The sequence below is a fragment of the Tursiops truncatus genome, chromosome 2, assembly GCF_011762595.2.
Source record: "Tursiops truncatus isolate mTurTru1 chromosome 2, mTurTru1.mat.Y, whole genome shotgun sequence".
NCBI lineage: Eukaryota > Metazoa > Chordata > Mammalia > Artiodactyla > Delphinidae > Tursiops > Tursiops truncatus.
This window is the reverse complement of record NC_047035.1, coordinates 22,734,959-22,754,574: the sequence shown is the minus strand read 5'-3', so window position 1 is coordinate 22,754,574 and position 19,616 is coordinate 22,734,959. Positions and strand designations below refer to the sequence as shown.

Genomic DNA, 19,616 nt, shown 5'->3' with positions numbered 1-19,616 from the left:
ATATAGCCAGAACGCACCAAAATCATACACAGCCACTTACATAACTTAACTCAATCACACATAGGACTGTCTTAGATCAACTGACTTTGGAAAGTAACTGCACTGCTGATATTTCAGTCACTATCAATAATTCTCAACTTCAGAGAAGTTAAATCAGTTTCTTCCCCTCGGCTTCCCAATAACCAGTGACAGCTGTTGTAGTGGAAAGAACCCTTGGCTAGGAATCAGGAAACTTCATTGCTAGCCCTGGCTTTCCTACTTACTAAGTGTGAATTTGAGCAGGTCATTTAACCTGTGTGCGGGGTAATTATGAAGTTCAGAAAAAGATAATCTATAAGAAGCATTTTGGAAAATAAAAATCTTTATACAAATACACAATAGTATATATATATATATATATATATATATATATATACACACACACACACACACACACATACGTATGTATGTGTGTGTTATGTAAGGAAAGCATCATTAACAATATAAAGCCACCTATAAATGTATTCATATATATACATATGAACACATATATACACGTGTGTTTATAAAGATATGCACACATCAGCTAAATTGAAAAGTTTTACTATTTAGGATTTATTTCCCGGCTGCTTCTAAAGTGAGTCAAGGCAGTTATAGGTTAACACACAATGCAAAGGTGCAACGAGACGCTTTAAAACAAAACAAAGTCCATGCAGGTGACACTTGAGAAGCATGTTTTAGTGGAGCCCTCCTGCTCTTCATTGATGGCTAAAAGCAAAGCAGATAAGGGGACTTTCGTTCCCTTATTAGTAATAACAGATTATTAATAGTTTATTGAACACTTGTGAACTGCCCCCCACAAATAAAAGTTGGAATCTTAATAATGACCTACATCTAATCATACAATGTCACCCATATCCCATTACTCTGTCACTGTCTCCCTGGGTGATAAAGTTAATAAGCCAACTCTGCCAGAGTTCTCTGGAAGTCACATCTGAGAGGTGTCAAGTTCCCATAGTGGAATACAAGGCACACATTAGGCTTGTACCCTAAATTCAGCAGGACTGTTATTACAACATTCTTCTGAACTTTTTTCCTTAGTGATAATCTTGAATCGTGAGATGATAAGAATAAGAATGACTAATCTTTCCTTTTCCTAGTCCCACACCACCTGTTAGTTTTAAGTGAGCTACATTCCTTTTTATATACAGGTAAATAAATTAGGAATTAATTTCATTGTGAGGTGGAGGGTTAATACAAACAACTTTGATTCATCAGCTCAGGCAATACCATTTTATTTGAAACCATCCATCAATTCCCTTTGATCTTTTTAAAAAACATGCAAAAGTAAAGCATTGCGTTTTATGGCCTTAGTCCTTAACACGAACAATGAATATATTAGGCTGTATTTTTATTGGACAGATTAGTATTGACGGTCATCTAACTCAAACTGAAAATCTCAGAGTAAAATCATTAGGTTAACGCTGGAACTAGCAAAGAATGGCATTGGAGATTCTACCCCCATGCCCCAGTCTTTTAAGAAATGATAACATATAATAAAACGGGTTAGAAATCTCTGCACAGATGGCATGGAAACAAAAAAGCAAGAGCTGGTCATTGACTATCACTTTAATACTTCGTTCTACTGGTGTGCTTGGCCTCACTGCTTAACCAAAGCATCACTCCAAAAGGGTCTACAGGCATTAAAAAATACTCACGACTGGGATATAGGTCTTTCAGAAGTTGGAATTTCTGGGTGGGATGAATTGGGAGATTGGGATTGACATACATATACTACTATGTATAAAATAGATAACTAATGAGAACCTATAGTATAGCACGGGGACCTCTACTCAATGCTCTGTGGTGACCTAAATGGGAAGGAATATGTATATGTATACGTATAACTGATTCACTTTGCTGTACAGCAGAAACCAATACAACATTGTAAAGCAGCTATACTCCAATAAAAATTAACTTAAAAAAAATATTTCCCCTACCCCCAGTCTTGTGGCTGATGCCTGAAATTCCACTATTACAGGCTCCTTTCATCAGTTCAAAATATTTGATCACTGTGTAAATAAAAATGCATATTAGAGTAAAAATATTTTAAACAATTATGTATAAAAAATAATTTGGAATTTCTTCTCCAGTCTAATATTTCTATTTTCTGATACTTACAAGAAAAAAAGTTCCTAAAGAAGGATTCTGCAGCAATGTATTCAAAGTTTGCCACCTTAGAACTGAACCATAATATGCCTTTCTTCCAGAGGAGGCGTCCAAATGCAGTCTCATTTAGTATCATGGTGTACCTGCCAAATAGGCCGCAGAGCGCGCCAGCCCCGTCTGACAAATGGAGGCCTAAGTGTCATTCCAGCCTCTCCCTATGTAGAGAAAACGAGGGGAAGCAGGGACAGCCACATATTCTACTCATTTCTTGAATGTGCATTTGTGAGCTCACGTGTCAATGACAGACTCCTTAAGCAGGTTCAGAGTAAACAAATAGAATACGTTGGGAATGCCAGTCATTGTGATTCAAAATTTAACCAGTCTCGCGGAGCAACTGCAGAGGGACAAAATGTATGCAAGTAAACACAGTCTAGTTGATCTCGGACTCACCTGACTCCTCTTGTCCTCTTGGAGTCGTAAATACCTGCCCCGATTGGCAGGTGTCTGCTAGAACAGAGACAGTGGAGAGGGAGAGGAGCCCCAAACACTTAGTCTTTATATGCCCCCCTCTTTCTGTTCAAACATGTTCTTCACTCTGATTGGCTTCTGGTTCTCTCACTGTCCCTTGCCTTTGACGTGTTTTCCACTCAGCAACACTCAAGGTTAATTGTCTCCAACTTCCCAAAGCATCTACGCATGTCCTGGGCACACGTGTATTTCCAGTGACCCAAAATGACAGTTAGTGGGAAGTAGCTTCTTGTAACTCCTTTTCCTGGAGACTTGTCTCTCCTTTGCACCGCTTGTCTTCTAAAACGCTAAGGGAGGTTATCTATTCTTTTCACCCACAGGTTATAAAACACAACATGGTTCTGTTTTAGAAGGATGATCAGCATGACTGGCATATCACTGCTAGAAAGAAAACTCAGGTTCCATATTTGAACCCCTAGCTCGTCTTCCAAATCAAGCACCTCCAAAAAATTATGAACCCGTTACTGCTTTTCTCTTTGTCATTCCTACTCAGATTAACAGTATTTTCCTTTCCTAATATGTTTTTCTTCATTTTTCTTCTTTACAAAGTTTTCTTTATAAAGTTTCTTCTCACAAAGTTGAAGCTATGGGTTATTTTTCTGAAAAAAGAAAAAATCTTTATCCCTAGCTTCACACACCATACTACAGAATGAACACATGTGATTTCCAAAGAGCAATAACTGGAATAACTTGTTTGTCATTCCATCTTCATTTCTTAACTGAGAAAATGAATATTCAGGTCAAATTCTGTGGTAATGGGAATAAATTCTGTGGTAAAGGGAGTTTCCAAGTTCGTTTCTTAGAATGAAATTTTATTATACCTATTATTGAGTGAAAGCAAAAGAGAAGCTTAGGAATCATTCAGCTATGCGTTGTCTTTGCTCTTATAATGGTATTTGCTGAAAGGGCAGATATCCAATATACCATTTTTGAATTCCATCATGACCATTTCTGGTAACCAGAATGTGACAGCATGATCACCTTCATGTAATTGAATTTTACAGCTTTGGTCTTCACAGTGACTGTGAAAACATTAAAAAAAAATCATGTGTAATTGAATTTAACTGATTTCTGCCAAACAGATAAATATCAGCTTTCCCTCAAGTCTTTATTTCAGTGAAATTCAATTAGTAATGAGATTTAACATTTCCAACAATAAATTTATAACATACTAAATTTAATCTCTTGAAATCTTGAAACAAACTAACGCATCCCTCCCCCCCAATTCCTCTGCATGGAGATGTATTGAATGTCCTCTCAGAATTCTCAAATGTTGAGTTATTTTTGATTCAGAACATTTCCACTGGTTGCCCTTGAGTAGACCTGCCATATTATCACATTACCTTTGGAATCTCTTTAGACTGTGACTGACATTCTCAGCAAGGCAACTAGATATGAACACCTTCTCCATCGACTTTTTTTTTAATAATAAAATGACATCTCCCTTGAGTAACTGGTCACCTTGCAAGGTCTCAATCCATTGAGTTGAGTACATGTGTTACTATTCCAATGAACTATAGGAATTTCTTTTTTTTGCTCAACTTAGAAGTAACAAGAACTTTGTTAATATCTCCCCATATATTTGAGCTGTGAAGTGCACAACATTTTCCTAGAGAATTACATTCCTCAATATTTCTTGTACTTTTTTCCATCCTCCACCCCAACTGTACATATACAAGTACCACCTGCTTTTGGAAAGTTTGCTTTATGCAACTCTGCTTTTACAAAAGACCTACATTAGTACCTGTTTTCCCTAACCAGAAGAAATCCAAAGAGGATTTCACTTTTATGAAAAAAGGTACGTAACCATTTCTTTGCTTTATGCCATTTCGGTTTATTAAGGTTTCATAGGAACGCTCTATTTTATGGTAGCAAGGGAAGTGTGTGTGTGTGTGTGTGTGTGTGTGTGTGTGTGTGTGTGCGCGTGTGTGAGTATGTGTGTGTGTGTATGCATGCGTGTTCTCATACATCTATAGTTAAAAATATAAGTTCTACATCAAGTCCCACCTATCTAACTCACAATTTAGACTTTGATAAAATAAATTTTTTTAAAAGGGGTAGAAAGGTATAAATTTCCAGTTATAAAATAAATCAGTTATAAAACTATTATAAAACCAAACTATTGGGTGTAAGATAGGCTACAAGGATGCATTGTACAACACGGGGAATATAGTCAATATTTTGTAATAATTGTAAATGGAGTGTAACCTTTTAAAATTGTACAAAAAGTTGAACATTTTTTAAAAAAGAAGAGGCATCAGTGAGATATATACTTAGAATTATTTAGAAGAATGCTGCTAAGAAAAATTCCAGAAAAAAAGTCATAGGGATGTAATGTATAGCATGGTGACTATAGTTAACAATCCTATATGGTATATTTGCAAGTTGCTAAGAGAGTAGATCTTAAAAGTCCTTACCACAAGGAAAACAATTTTTGTAATTATATATGGAGAATAACTGGTCACCTTGCAAGGTTAGATGGAGACAGATGTGGTGAGAGGTAGACTTACTGTCGTGATCATGGCTCAATATATACAAATATCAAATCATTATGCTGCACATTTGAAATGAATATAGTGTTATATATCAATTATACCCCAATAAAAATAAAGTTTTCAATAAAAAATGAAAATTTTCATTAAGCTCTTAACACTACTCTCTGGGGGTACAGGTCAGGGTATGCTATCTTTCATAATAATCTTTTTCATATGGTCTCTCTGAAAAGTATCTGTGAAGTCACTTTCTCCTTGTCTTCATCTCCCCATTCCAGGTACCCAAACTAGTCTTCAGAAGTATGTTTAGCTAACAAAGACTTCAAATGTTCTGTCTACGCCCAAGATACCTTCATTTTAATCAAGAATGAGTCTTAGTGAATTTCTAAATAGGAGGTCTCCAGATACCCTTGATGGGGGTAGGGGGGGAACTGGGGTGGAAACACTGCAAGTGCTCTGAAAGGGAGAAAAAAAGAAAAGTGGCAAAATATATATAACTTGTAATTTTAAGGAGCAAAACTGTACCAACTAAAATAGTGTTTTGATACATTATTTCTAATCTTTACCCTGCAGAGTTGGCATTATTATTAGCCCCATGTTTACGAATAAGGAAGCTGAAGCTCCCCGTTGTTACGTGCTTTGCCCGGGGTCAGGCAGCAGTGAAGCGGAAGAGCCAGGACTCACACCAGGTCTATGGATGCTCATGCCCACTCACCTGTGCCTGCATATTTTTATTACACTGTCAGAAGGCTTTGGGGAAGGATAAGTGAGAGCTCAAAATCTCCAAGTATCAGCTCCAAGTAATGTGGAATTTGTACAGGAAGAGAGGTTGGACCAGAAAATATATATGGAAAACCTAAAAATGCCCCTCCCTCCATCTTTTTGAAACCCAAGGAAAGTATCAGAGTAAAATAGAATGAACATGGACTTAGAAGTCAGAAGGCACTGGGTCAAATTCAGTTTCTGCCAGTTATTATACTAGCTTGGGTAAAATTACTTACTTCTTTGGTGCCAAGTTCTCTCATAGAAAAAATGAATATGATAATATCTACTCCATCGGCTACAGTGAAGATTAAATGAAATAACTTATGTGAAAGTCTCAAGACGAGTACCCCACTCATAGCATGATTTTAATAAATGGTCCTTTCTAATCCTTTCATCCATTGTTACAGTTTATTTACAACCTTTAAATAGATGCAAAGGAAGAGGCTTTTAAATCTGTAACCACACATTCTCAGGAGCACTGGACCACAGGTGCACCATCACGCCCAAGAGCATGAACTCTAAATCCTAACTCCTCGTTAATATCCTGGCTCTACTCTTTAAACGTTGTGTAATCTTAGCACAGTTGCTCAACACTTCTGTGCCTCGGTTTCCTTATCTGCAAAGCAGAGTTAATGATGGAACTTACCTTGCGAGATTTTGTGAGGTATGAATTTATTAATGCAAGTGAAGTGCTTATTACAGTGACTGGCATTTAGTAAGTGCTCCATAAATGCTAGCTATAATTATTAACCAAGCAAATAATAGAGTTAGAACACTAATTCTCAACCAGGGGTGATTTTGAGCCCCAGGGAACATTTGGTAATGTTGAAGATTTTTGGTTGTTACAACTCAGCAAGGAAATGGCATCTAGAGGGCAGAGGCCAGGATGCTGCTAAACATTCTAATATACACAAGACAACCCCCATGACAAATAATTATCCAGTCTAAAATATCAATAGTGCCAAGGTTGAGAAATACTGAGCTGAGAAAAATCATCCCTGGTCAACAGAGATCCTGAGATATTTCCCCATGGGGCATAAGAGGCCACGAAGCAAAGATTGCTGGAAAACCAAAAATATCCCTACAGAAACTACAACCCATTTAATATCCAGTAAGCTAACACCGGAAAAAGTAAAAGTAATTATTGACTGTATGGGACTGTAACAGCATGTTAGAGTTATTTTAAAATGCTCTTTTAAAAGAGTAATATTCCTCATTAGAATCACTATTCTAAAATTCACTGAATAAGAATTCTGAGAGTGAATGAACAAGGATGCATAAGGGCTTTAGAGACCACACCATAAAAATTAATGTTGGCAAATTTATCCGGATTCCCTCTGCCAGAGGACCTTGCAAGTGAAAATGGTCTGCCAGTAATGGACACTGGGTAGGAAAGAAAGTGGGCACGAATTTTCATGCTCCTTATTTATATTTTCACCCTCCTCATCCTCGCCCAGATACTTTGTGGGTGATGGGATTAAAGAAAGCTAAATGTGAAGGACTCAGAGCATCTCTTTTCTCACAGTCTCAACATCTCAGGTGAATTTAGCAGGATCTCTAGCTGGGAGAATTCCTTATCAATCCTCTCTGCGTGTTTCTCTCCTTCTCCTCCAGCCTGAGTTGAAGAGGGTATGTTGGCAACTTGAACCAGAAACCAGTAAGCCCAGGGGATGGCTTTTCCTTACCAAAAACAAAAAGTAGGCTTCAAAGTCTGAGGAAGAAAATAGGGAGCCCTCCATGAGGAACACACCCTTGGTGCTGACCTTCATTATTTGGGACTTAATGGTTGGTACTCAGGTTACTGGAAAGTTACAGTGAGGTCTCTTTTCCTTCTTCAGTCATTAGCAGGGAGGTATTGCTCAAACACAGAGCACTGTTCCAGTGAACACAAGACACATGAAGAGGTATGACTCCTTTCTCATGCTTGCAAGTGAGATCCACCAGAGAAGGTCATGTGTGTCTAGGATGGACTTAATGATGTCTGCCATATGTCAAGGGAGGACTCTTTGTAGTAGCCTGATTACAGTGGGTTGAATAATGGTGCCCAAATATATCAGGTCCTAATCCCTGGAACCTGTAAATATTACCTTATTTGGAAAAAGGGTCTTTGCAGATGTGATCCTTTGCAGGATCTTCAGGTGGGAAGTTTATCTTGGATTATCTGAATGGGCCTTAAATGTAATCATGAGTGTCATTTTTTTCCCTTAAGTATATTGATTTACAATATTATATTAGTTTTAGGTGTACAACATAGTGATTCACTATTTTTATAGATTATACTGCATGTAAAGTTATTATAAACAATAGCTCTATTTCCCTGTGCTGCACAATATATCCTTGTTGCTTATCCATTTTATACATAGTAGTTTGTATCTCTTAATCCCCTAACCCCATCTTGCCCCTCCCCTCCTCCCTCTCCCCACTGGTAACCACTAGTTTGTTCTCTGTATCTGTGAGTCTGTTTCTCTTCTGTTTTGTTTTACACCTTTGTTTTACTTTTTGGATTCCACATATAAGTGATAACAGAGTATCTGTCTTTTTCTTTTTCTGCCTGACTTATTTCACTAAGACTAATACTCCCTATGTCTATCCACATTGTTGCAAATGGCAGAATTTCATTCTTTTTTATGGCTGAATAATATTCCATTATATATCTATCTCACATCTTCTTTATCCATTCATTTGTTGATGGATACTTATGTTGGTTCCATATCTTGGCTATTGTAAATAATGCTGTTATGAACATTGAGGTGAATATATCTTTTCAAACTAGTGTTTTCATTTCCATAGATGAGTGTTCTTATAAAAGAAAGGCAGAGAAGGATCTGATACACTGGGAAGAGGAGAAGGTCATGTGACCATGAGACAGAGATTGGAAGGATGTGGCCACAAGCCAAGGAATGCTGGCAGCCTCCAGAACTTGGAAGGGTCAAGGAATGGATTCTCCCTTTGAGCCTCTGAAGCAAGTGCAGCCCTTGATTACTGTCCAGTGAAAAGGATTTTGGACTTCTGGCTTCAAGAACTGTGAGACAATACATTTCTGTTGTTTTAAGCCACTGGTTTGTGGTAATTCGTTTCAGCAACAACAGGAAACGAATATACTCGTCATGACTGTGGATTCTCTTCTCACAGACCTCTATTAGCCTAACCTAAGGGAAAGAGGAGGTGGAAGAAAAAGAAAAATTAAGAAACAGAATGCAAGCAAGAGATAAAGGAAGAGGAGGAGGAGGAGAAGAAGAAAGAAGAATCAGGAAAAAAGTGGAGGAGAAATAACTCACTGAATGGTACAGGTCATGTGTGAATCATATTGGGGAGAAGTTCACATAGCCCCTAAAGTCCACTTCTATCAGTGTGGTGGGTATTAAGGCTATGCCCAGGCCTGGGTCAGAAGAGGAATTTGTCTTTAAAACTTCTTATGATTCATCCAATAGTTGTAATGTAGCTTACTGAATTTTTTCTTATCGAGGTCACCAATGACCTCCTTTTGGTTAAAAAGCAGTAACCCCCTAGTCATCAAGTTCTTTAACCTGACATGCCAACACTATATATCCTTCAAGATCCTGCTCATAACCCACCTCCTCTACAAAACCTCCCTTGACCTGTGTTATTTTTCTGAATTCCTATTACACTCACAGGAAGTATGTCTGTTATTATTTCTGCCCCTATAAAAAGAGGCCAGAACTGCTTACTGCTAAACATCCCAAAATGTATAAAACGCCCCCTACAGCAAAGAATTATATTTTTATCCCCCTTCAGCAATTTTCACAGGGCTGGTCTGTAAGAGTCCTGTGGTGACTGACTATCGCTACTTTGAGTCCAGCAATACAGATAGTCTCATCTCTTTCATTTCTACCTATTTACTGTATTGATGATCGATACATATGGTGATCGATATTAGAATTATGTCCCTGTGGCATGCTAGGTCTAAATCATAAAAAAATACATTGACAAAATTCACTGTCTTGCTGGTTAAGAAAATCTACTCATATATTTCAGAAAGTTTTCCAACTAGAAGAGTTGAGGCCAGAAAGCATTTCTCATTCATCCTAATTTAACCCCAAAATGCAATTAATGGCAACCCCTCAAGTCTTTAATATTCAAAGCATCTGAAGATTTACTTTATTATCAGAAGAGTTACAGGTTTGTCCTAAAATACACCTGCTTTCTGGTATTTATTTCCCAATATGTGGCAAGTCTCATATAATGGAAACTTATTTTTTAATTGATATATGCTCCTGGCTTAGCATTTCCAAAAGGAAAGTTTTCATTCTGGGGCCTATTTATACTTTTAGTATTGCTCATTTGCATCCAGTGTAACTGAAATTGAAGCTCAGTTCAGGAAACTATCCCACGGTAAGTGATCAGATAATTGCCCACATGCAAACCATTATGCACACACATGGCTAAAGAATCTAGTCAAGGATATACAACTGTTTGTGAGCAGTCCTCGTGATTTCACTTTTTTATTTTTTAAGCATAAAAATACCAAAGGCACATTGTGGCATTCCCATCACATAAAAGCAGTGAATATAAACCACATCATACAATTAAGAATCACAAACACACAGAGAATGGTAATAAATTAAGTAAAACAACTGAACTAATTAACATACTTCCAAAACAGAAAACCAAGACTTAAAACATTATATACCTTAGTGAAATAACAGCTGCTCTTATTACAAACCATATATTCCATTAGTGTGGTATTTTGTAATTTATTGCCTTTCCCACCTTGGAAAAATTATGTTACAGTTATAAGGCCAAATTAACATTTTTTGGCCTTCTATAAGTAACAGCTTTTGAAACTGGACATGCAGCTATCCATTAAGTCAGTTGCCTGAAAAAAAGCTTTCTTTCTTTTTTTTTTTTTAGCTCTTTCAGAATGCTCCAAAAGAATGATTCAGCGAAATCATAAAAAGATTAATTCATAATAATGAAATGATGAACTTCATAAAATATAAATGCCCTTCCCACCTAATGTGTTATCTATGTACCTAAAGCATGATGCAGTCACAACATCCACATTTACCAGATTTCTATTCTGATGACCTTAGTTAGTCTGGAATAATGGTGAGGATCAAAAGGCCCACACACCCTGGAAAGCTTAGAGGGTTTTAGGTAGGGAAAAGGGTTCTTGACTAGGCTGTTATTACTAGGTTCCTTTTTTCAACTTTCCAAAGAGAATCCTACAGGTTGTACTCTGTTTTCCTGTTTGCTCATGATAAAATGCTTAGTATTCTATGACCACTTTCTGACACTCAAACTTCACTCTGCCCCTGAAAAAGGAAAATCATTTTCTTCAACCAGGGCCTTCTTCCTTGCATTAATATTAATATCCCATGAGAATATTAGCTCTGGAGGAAAGAATGTGGTGGCAAAATTCCATATTTTCTCATGAAATTCACTCCCAACTTCCACTCACACATTAATAGGACGGTCAGGAGAAAAGCTCGCCATTCCCCCGGCCTCTCTTCACACTTCCCCTCGGCTTCTTCTGACACCCACTCTGTTTTTATTTTTCTTTCCTACTGAACCAGAAGCCACTTTTATTAGTAGAGGCTCTTCTTTAGGCAGAGTATATTTTGTATTTATTAGAGCAAACAAGGATTTAAGTTTAAAAAAATTGGTTGGCACTGGCTAGAGTATAGAGACAGAAAATGGAGTCTGCTCAGTCCCCTAGGCTCTAACCCCACCTGACGGCTCTTTCTCCCCTCTCTTGGGCTGCGGGAAGGATGTATCAAAACCTAATGTATTATCAAGCCTTAGTAATATTTAAGCAAGGTCAGTGGAGCTGACAGCTGTTGCCTCTCTTTTTTTTTCTCTAGAAATGCTATTTAAAAGACTTTCTGGAAAAAAAGAAACCCCTTAATGCCATTAATTCTTCTGCATTTTAAACATCTGAATTTTGCATTTTAAAATAAAAATCATTAAAGTGGCTCTTTGCAAATGTGGCCGAGTGACAAAATACATGCATTCAAATGTGGGCTCCATACTTATGAATGTATGATTTTGAATAAGTTATTCAACCTGTGTCTCAATTTCCTCATGTGAGATATATTTCTGAATGAAAATGATAAATACCAACCTCATAGGCTTTTGAGTTAAACTACGGAAAGTATTTCAGCACAGAGTTGGCACTCAAGAAATATTTGATGAATTTATACAATCTAACAGAATAAATGTGCTAATTATAGAATCCAAATACTTTCACCTCTGATTGTTGTATAGTTTGAGTGATCTGTTGCTGTTTAGTAAAAGGAGACAAGAATCTGAGCTCACTGGAGAATTTTACAGATTAAGGGGATCAGGCCTAGATGTTAAAGAACAGTTAGAAACTTTTATGGAGAATCAATGTGTGCCATGTTCTGAGCCTGGCACTTTTCGTAGCCATTACACATAAGTCTCTAAACAGTTCTTCTGAAGGAGACACAATTAGTTCCACTGAGCAGATGAGATAAATGAGCTCAGAAATGTTAACTACCCCAAATCACACTTACCCCAGCTCGTAAGTCAGTGGTAGAGGTAGGATTCTAATCCTACGCCATTTTAAAACCAAATATAACATGGAAAAAGGAGGAAGGCAGACTGTGCAAGTAAAATGATTTTATGACAATGTCATTATTGAAGAGCTCACTGACAAGGTTTGTTTATAATCCAAATATGGTTTGGTATCTGTCAGAATTAGCTTCAAGGTAGAGACTCAGCCTACACACTGTTCAGTTTTAATCCCGTGAAGAATGAATGCCATTGTGTTTTTCAACAGCAGACTCACAGACCATCAGAGATAGAAAGCGACCCAGAAGACCATTTAGTCCAACCTCCTCCGTTAACACCTAAGAGACACAAGGGGTGCAATGGCCGGCCCAATGTCATACAGGTGATTAGTGGTTGAAGTAGCCAGGATTCTTCTGGAACCAACGCTCCTCCCCTTGCAGCATGCAGATAGCCAACTGGGACACCATGGTTTTAAATCCATCCATTTAGATGCATGTAAATTCTAGTTCATTTTAAATACCCCAACTCCTACTTTAGCACTTAAACCTAAAAAGAATATTAGAGTGATTCTTAAAATTATTTCGGAAGATATAATAAATAATGAGAATATTCTCTAGTGAAAATAAGCTTCTATGATCTAAAATCTTCTTTTTAAAAACTGACTAAAATTCTGGGATTGTTGTATTTTATCAAACAAGAACAGGGCTTCCCTGGTGGTGCAGTGGTTGAGAATCTGCCTGCCAGTGCAAGGGACATGGGTTCAAGCCCTGGTCTGGGAAGATCCCACATGCTGCAGAACAACTAGGCCCGTGAGCCACAACTACTGAGCCTGCGCGTCTGGAGACTGTGCTCCGCAACAAGAGAGGCCGTGACAGTGAAAGGCCCGCGCACCACGATGAAGAGCGGCCCCAGCTCGCCGCAACTAGAGAAAGCCCGCACACAGAAAGGAAGACCCAACACAGCCAAAAATAAATAAATAAATTTATTTTTTTAAAAAAATAAAAAACCCACAAGAACAAAAATTAAATATTGTCTGGGTAGAAGAGCTGTTTAACGGAAAGTATTGCTCTTTATACAGTGAGGAATTAAAAAGATCTTTAACTTTTTGTTGTTGTTGCTGTACTGCATTCATTCACCAAATGTTTACCGAACGTCAAACAGCTATGACAGCAGGAGTTCTACTTTTCTTGCATATTTCACAGCACTCATTACAGTGCTGGGCTTTTGGTAGTCATTGATTAATTGGCGGTACCTTATCCTATGTTCAGTATATTAAATGACTTCAGGACAAAAGTCATTGAGGTTATGAGAGCTACTATTTATATCCTCCTACAGAGGTGAAGGAAGGACACAGCTCTTGACTATTCCAATGCTTGTGTTGCCCCGAACCATGCAGCATGATATGCACTTTCTTAGTTATAATATCTTCAGTAATGTAAAGTCCAACGTTTTACATGTGCATGTACTGTCTCTTAGGCTGGCAACCATCAGGCTATGTGATGGTAGCCATACTGAAAAAAACTGCACTATCTAATTATGTCATAGTACACAGTTCTATCATAAGGCCAAGCTTTGGTAATGCAGGTTATAAAAGACAGATGAAAAGCACATTATCCATTGCTTCAGCAATAGTGCATTATTACAAACATAAGAAGAAAGCTAAAAATGCCAGATCTTGGGAAGATCAAACTTTTGACCTAAACTTCAAAATATGCAAAACATTACTTTGGTAGAAAGGGTTTTGGATTGCAATAGCAATGTGGAGAGAAAGGAAGTACTAAAGGTAAAGACAAAGAAGGATGGAAGTACACAATTCTAAGTGATTTTTACGGCAGACACTTAGCCAGGTCAGCAAATAAACTGTTAACTGACAAGCAGTTGTCATATGAACTAACTGAGTTTCTCAAGCCAAACATCCTGAAATAAAGGAATGCTGGTGGGCTGAATAAGCAACGAAACCACAATTAGCCACAAATTCGCTGGATATGGGCAGGCCTCTATAAGGCCTAGCAAAGATTTACCTGCCTTATTGTGAAAAGGGTGAAGCATCTTCCTGCAGATGATACTGAAAAGTCAACAATCATGGAGCAATTGATCTTAATTCATCACATGGGTCTCTCCACTTTCCCTAAAGTACCGTACAGCAAAATTAACTTGGGATTTAAAGGACTGACGTTACAATCTCAAGGATTTTGTTCTACATTATCCGTCCAGTGGAAAAGTTCTGGCAAACTATGTGATGATGATAGGAATCTCTACAAAAATCCACAAATATCATGGCAACACATACTCAGGCCTCAGTTATACACTTATAGAAACACAAGAGATGGTGCATGCAATGATAACACAGATACTTAACGGATATCCATTATGGAAAATTCAGCACATTTCATGCTCAGTAAATTAGTTATTAATATTGGTGACGTAAGGGTGTTATCTGATTGGTGTGGTTTTCCTGCCATCATGGCACTGAAGGCATAATTTAAACCATTAAGTGGAAATTCCAAGAACACTATGATTTGAATTCTCATGAATACAATCAGGCAACTGGTTTGTTAAGTGATGAAAGACTCTGCAAATCTGGCTATCAAGATCAGTTAATAAACACCATTTGCTCACTGTAGTAGGGAAAGATGGTTGACAGCGTAGGTGTGGTTAGTTCAGTTATCAAATGTATTCGGAAGACTGAAAATATGTCATGCACTGTGCTAGATAAAACACGATGCCTTTATTTAAAGAGCTTACTGTCTAGTGAAGCATCTTGTAATTTAGAAATATAGTAATTATATTTAGAGCATATATACATAAATCATCAATTAAAGATGCTTTCTAGGTACCATTGATTGCATTCAGCAATTTTCTACATAGATTTCAAAGATTCTGATTCTCAATACAATAATGATTGAAAGAGTTAAGAAGATGTCCAATCTATGATGATATCAGAACTATAATAAAAACCTAACTCTTGGTTCCTATTACACACATTTTTCTATATGCCAGACCTTTGGCTCATAATTATAAAAATGCACTACAAATATTAAACTGGTGATGATTTACTTTGGTCTGACCTTCCCAAGTCCTACCTGGATTTCAAATATTAATAAATGTCTCTTCACACAAGTTATGGGTAACTTGGGAATTAGCTCCCATGATGCTACCAGCAAAAGGTAAGTAATTCTGTTGGTAACAGTATTACTTTTGTAAAATTGATCAAACATTTGTATAAAGTTATGGTGTTGAGACCAGTACCAAAATAAATATGGATCTTAGTCTGGTGTTTGTCACTTTGATGAGCATATATCATATTAGGAAAGTTTGTAGGTTTCAAATGTGTTGTCTGCACATGTGGAAGGACAAAGAAGATTCCTTACACATCCATGCTTTCAATATATAACACCCGAGTTACAAGACACCAGACGATTTTAAGTTTTTCTTCTTTAGATGCCTACTTTGTTTCCAGTTCACTTATAATCACTCTCTGAGAGGAGCAATAAACACTAAATATTTAAGGATAATGAAAATTTAGCCTGAACATCTACTTGCATGAACATCACATGGGAAAGTTCTTTCTTTAGCTGCTCTGTGGTACCAGTGTCTGTGACCGTACGTCCCACTGAGAAATATAGAGTCCCAAAGGGCAAAATTAAGGGTAGAGAACATCTGACCTCAATCATGGGCGTCAGGATAAGAAATGCATAACACATGGTCACAACTCAAAAGCAGTGATCTCGAGGTTACCGCAGAGGATGGCAGCTGTTCAGTTGGACATCTGGATCTCTGTGGCTCCAGAAATGGATTGTTCTCACATGAGATCTGTCTATGAGAAGCTCAGCCTGTCTTCAGTAACAATTCTAACAATTTGAATGAAAGCTTCATGTAGTGCCCAACAAATAATAAATTTTCACATATACACAATATCCTTGTTTCTGGAAAGTAAATGTTGCCCAGAAGCAAAATATTAAAATTAGAAGGATCACTTTGGGGTTGTATGGCTGTGTCCAAACTGATCCTTCACCTTTAGTGTTTACACTCAAAAGATTATCAAGGGTAATGTAAGGGTTTTTACGTACTGCCCTCCTGTATTATTTGACACTATCTGAATATATATAACTTTTTGCTTACTTTTCAAAAGTTCAGTTTCATTCTCTTTTCTAAGAGCAATAATCAGCAAAAGGGGCATGAAAGGTTAGCACATGCAAGTCTAGTTTAGTATGCAAGTCTAGTTGTATCAATTTCAAACTGTGTATAACTATTCTAATTGGTAAGCAGGAATTAAGAAGTATGATCATATTTAAACATACATGTCCAGCTAATCAACTTTATCAGTGCACTAAGCGAAGAAATTATACTTAAATTCTTTACAATTACAAGGTTAAGATTGGTAATACGTACAGAAGACCTTTTTTTTGCCAATTAAACAAGACATAATAGATTCACACTAATTAATAACGATGTAAAATGGATAGATGATTGAATTAATGGAAATGATGCTTTCTTGGGTGGAAGGTCACTAGTCCTGAGTAACTTATGAACCTAAGTATGTGGTTGGCACAGGTCCCCATTCAACAGTGGGAAGATTTTCCAAGGCATATAGCAGCAGGTGTAATAAAATGCATCTGTATATTCAGTCTGTTTTTATAAAAAATTATCTATATAACCACTTGGTACAAATTTCAAACCATAAAATAACTGAAGACACTTTAAACACAGTTGAGGGGTTATGCTATTTGCTCAACTTACTTAGTTTTGTTATTTATGCAAGACCTGTACATTTCAGTACTTTTCTTGCTGCAGTTGGCTAGCTGGAGGTGGGGGCTCCTTAGCAAAGACTCTGAAGGGGCCTGTCACAGTGTAGTTGCTCCCGAAACAAGCACTCTTCCAAAAAATACACTTTCTTTGATGTATGGCATAGTGTAATACTTAAATCAAGTGTTCAGAAACTGAAAGAAGTTCCTGAAAAGATTTAGTTAAGATACATTAGAATTGGAAAATTCTGAATAGCTTTTGACTTAGTCCATTCCTAAGTAAATAAGGGGAACAGGAAGCAACTTAATTTCAAACAGTTCAAATTATCAGTGATACAAAATGGAGGGTACAAGATGTAAGGTAAAAGGCCAAGACAAATTATATATGGCCATTAATTATCAGAGGACAACGAGATGGAATGACATAATAAATCCCTGATCTCAGTTGTAGACAGTGAGGAAAAGTTGGAAGAGACTTAAATGTTCAACAGTCATTACATCAAAATCTTTCTTAAGGTGACAGTGTCAGAGGCTGGAAATGTTACTCTGAAACACAGTGGATGCCTGTGAGCCACTGGCACAGACGGGAAAAACTGAAATCCCATGTGAAATCATCATGCAGAACTAATGCCCCAAATCGGATTGCTCCCAAGTTCCTCGGAGGGAAGGAAACAGGATAAAAATTCAGCCCTGACGAAGTTCACACCCTTTTGATAATCAGATACTAGCTTGCACTTCAAACCAGAGAGAAGAGCTACACCTGTAGGTCCTGATTTAGCTGGATGCCTTCATAACAATCTTGGTGAATGGTTGAAGGGTTCTGGTTAATGGAAGCCTGCTAGGAGAAGCAGGTGGAGAAGTGACCTCTAATAGTAAATCAAGCATGTTTGGAAGCTGCTTTATGTCCTTAACCTGGGTGACCCTCAGGCCTGGAGTCATAGTTTGGATACCTGGGAGAATATATATTATTAGAAACCAAATAACCCTTGCACAACACCTGGAAAAGAATCTTTTTTTTTTTTTTTTTGGTTTTGGGATAGAGACTAAAACTCAGAGAAGGCTATAATCAAATGAACCTTTAAGGCATGGCTCTTGAACTCCAGCATTCACCAGAATCACCTAGAAGACTTGTTAGAGCACAGATTGCTGGCCCCATCCCCAGGGTTTCTGAATCCCTTGGTCTGGAGATGGTCGGAGAACCTGTAGTTCTAACAAGCTCTCAGGAGCTGTTGGGGCACTGGTACTGCAGGTCTGGGGACCACACTTTGAAAACCAGTGCTTTAAGGAATACCGAATAAAAGGATATGTATCTTCCTCACAGAAAACTATGATTTGTCCTCAATGGAATCTAATCAGAAGGTTTACATGCAGTTAAAATTAAAAAATGAGCAATGACCACTACCGTTAATTTGGAACAGTCAAACTAACCTCACAAAAGCCTTCTCCAATGGAAAAAGTAGGAAACTCTTTCCACGGTACACACTGGCTTTACTGGCTGTGGTCTCAGTCAAAGCACAGAATGAACCTTGGCCAGCAGCATGAGGTCTCTCAAGCTTGCAGCTGTTGGGAGGAGGCTGCTCTGCCAGTGACTCTGGGCAGGAAGTTCCTCGTTAGAACTGATGCTTCTCTTTTATTCAGCTCAGAGGGAAAAGAAGAAAAAGAGGCAAGAGCCTCTAGGCTTCTCCAAACTTCTTTTAACTATCTGACCTCCCCAAAGCCACCATGTTAGATGGTGGCTTTGCTGCCATGGCTGCTTGACTCGTGGTAACTGGCAGCTCGAGGTTCAGGGTGACGCTAAGCCGTAAATCACACCTATATCCTCACTCCTGGTGGGCTGACAGCATGAATAAAATGAAAATCCAAAACGACAGACAAGCACAGGGCGCTGAGACCGAAAAATATCTCAAATAAGGCCACTTTGCACCTGATCCAAACTGCCAGCCAGCAGTCCATAAAGAACATTAAGCAACAGTGTAACTTTCATCAGAAATAGGACTTCATCGCGCACATCAAGTTCAACGGGACTTCTCACAATGCTGCTTTCCAGGACCCTGCGTCAGATAAAGAATGGAGCGCTCCCGCAGTTTTTTCTTTCAAGTAAACAGTTTAAAATGTATGTTGTTGATGACAACACAGCTTCCGTGTTCATATCCTTTTACGGAACGCCTGCCATTCTTCATTCCCTTATTCCACCAAGGGCTCAGCAATAACGGGCAAACAAAATCTAAACTAGCATTACCACTACCCTAGGGAAACCACTGAATGAGAGTTACGCAGTATGATCTGATAATAGCTGGCTTCAAGAGCTGAAAAGGAAGACAATGTCTTGTAAAGGGGATATACCAGACATTTAGATTTTAAATCCTATGTGCAACATGACACACAGTTTGGGAATTGCTCTTTTGGCTTTAAGGTAAAAAAAAAAGTGATAGAAATAGGCTAT

General features: G+C 37.8%; 1 long non-coding RNA gene across 1 annotated transcript in view; it reads left to right on the top strand.

Annotated features, from left to right (window-relative positions):
- The window catches only part of LOC109547392 (uncharacterized), a 62,513-nt gene extending 50,644 nt beyond the window's left edge, over window positions 1–11,869 (top strand). Inside the window, exon 3 of the long non-coding RNA XR_002173168.3 lies at window positions 8,724–11,869. This is a non-coding gene — a long non-coding RNA (uncharacterized lncRNA). The remainder of the gene's footprint in view (window positions 1–8,723) is intronic.
- The last annotated feature ends 7,747 nt before the right edge of the window (window positions 11,870–19,616 follow it).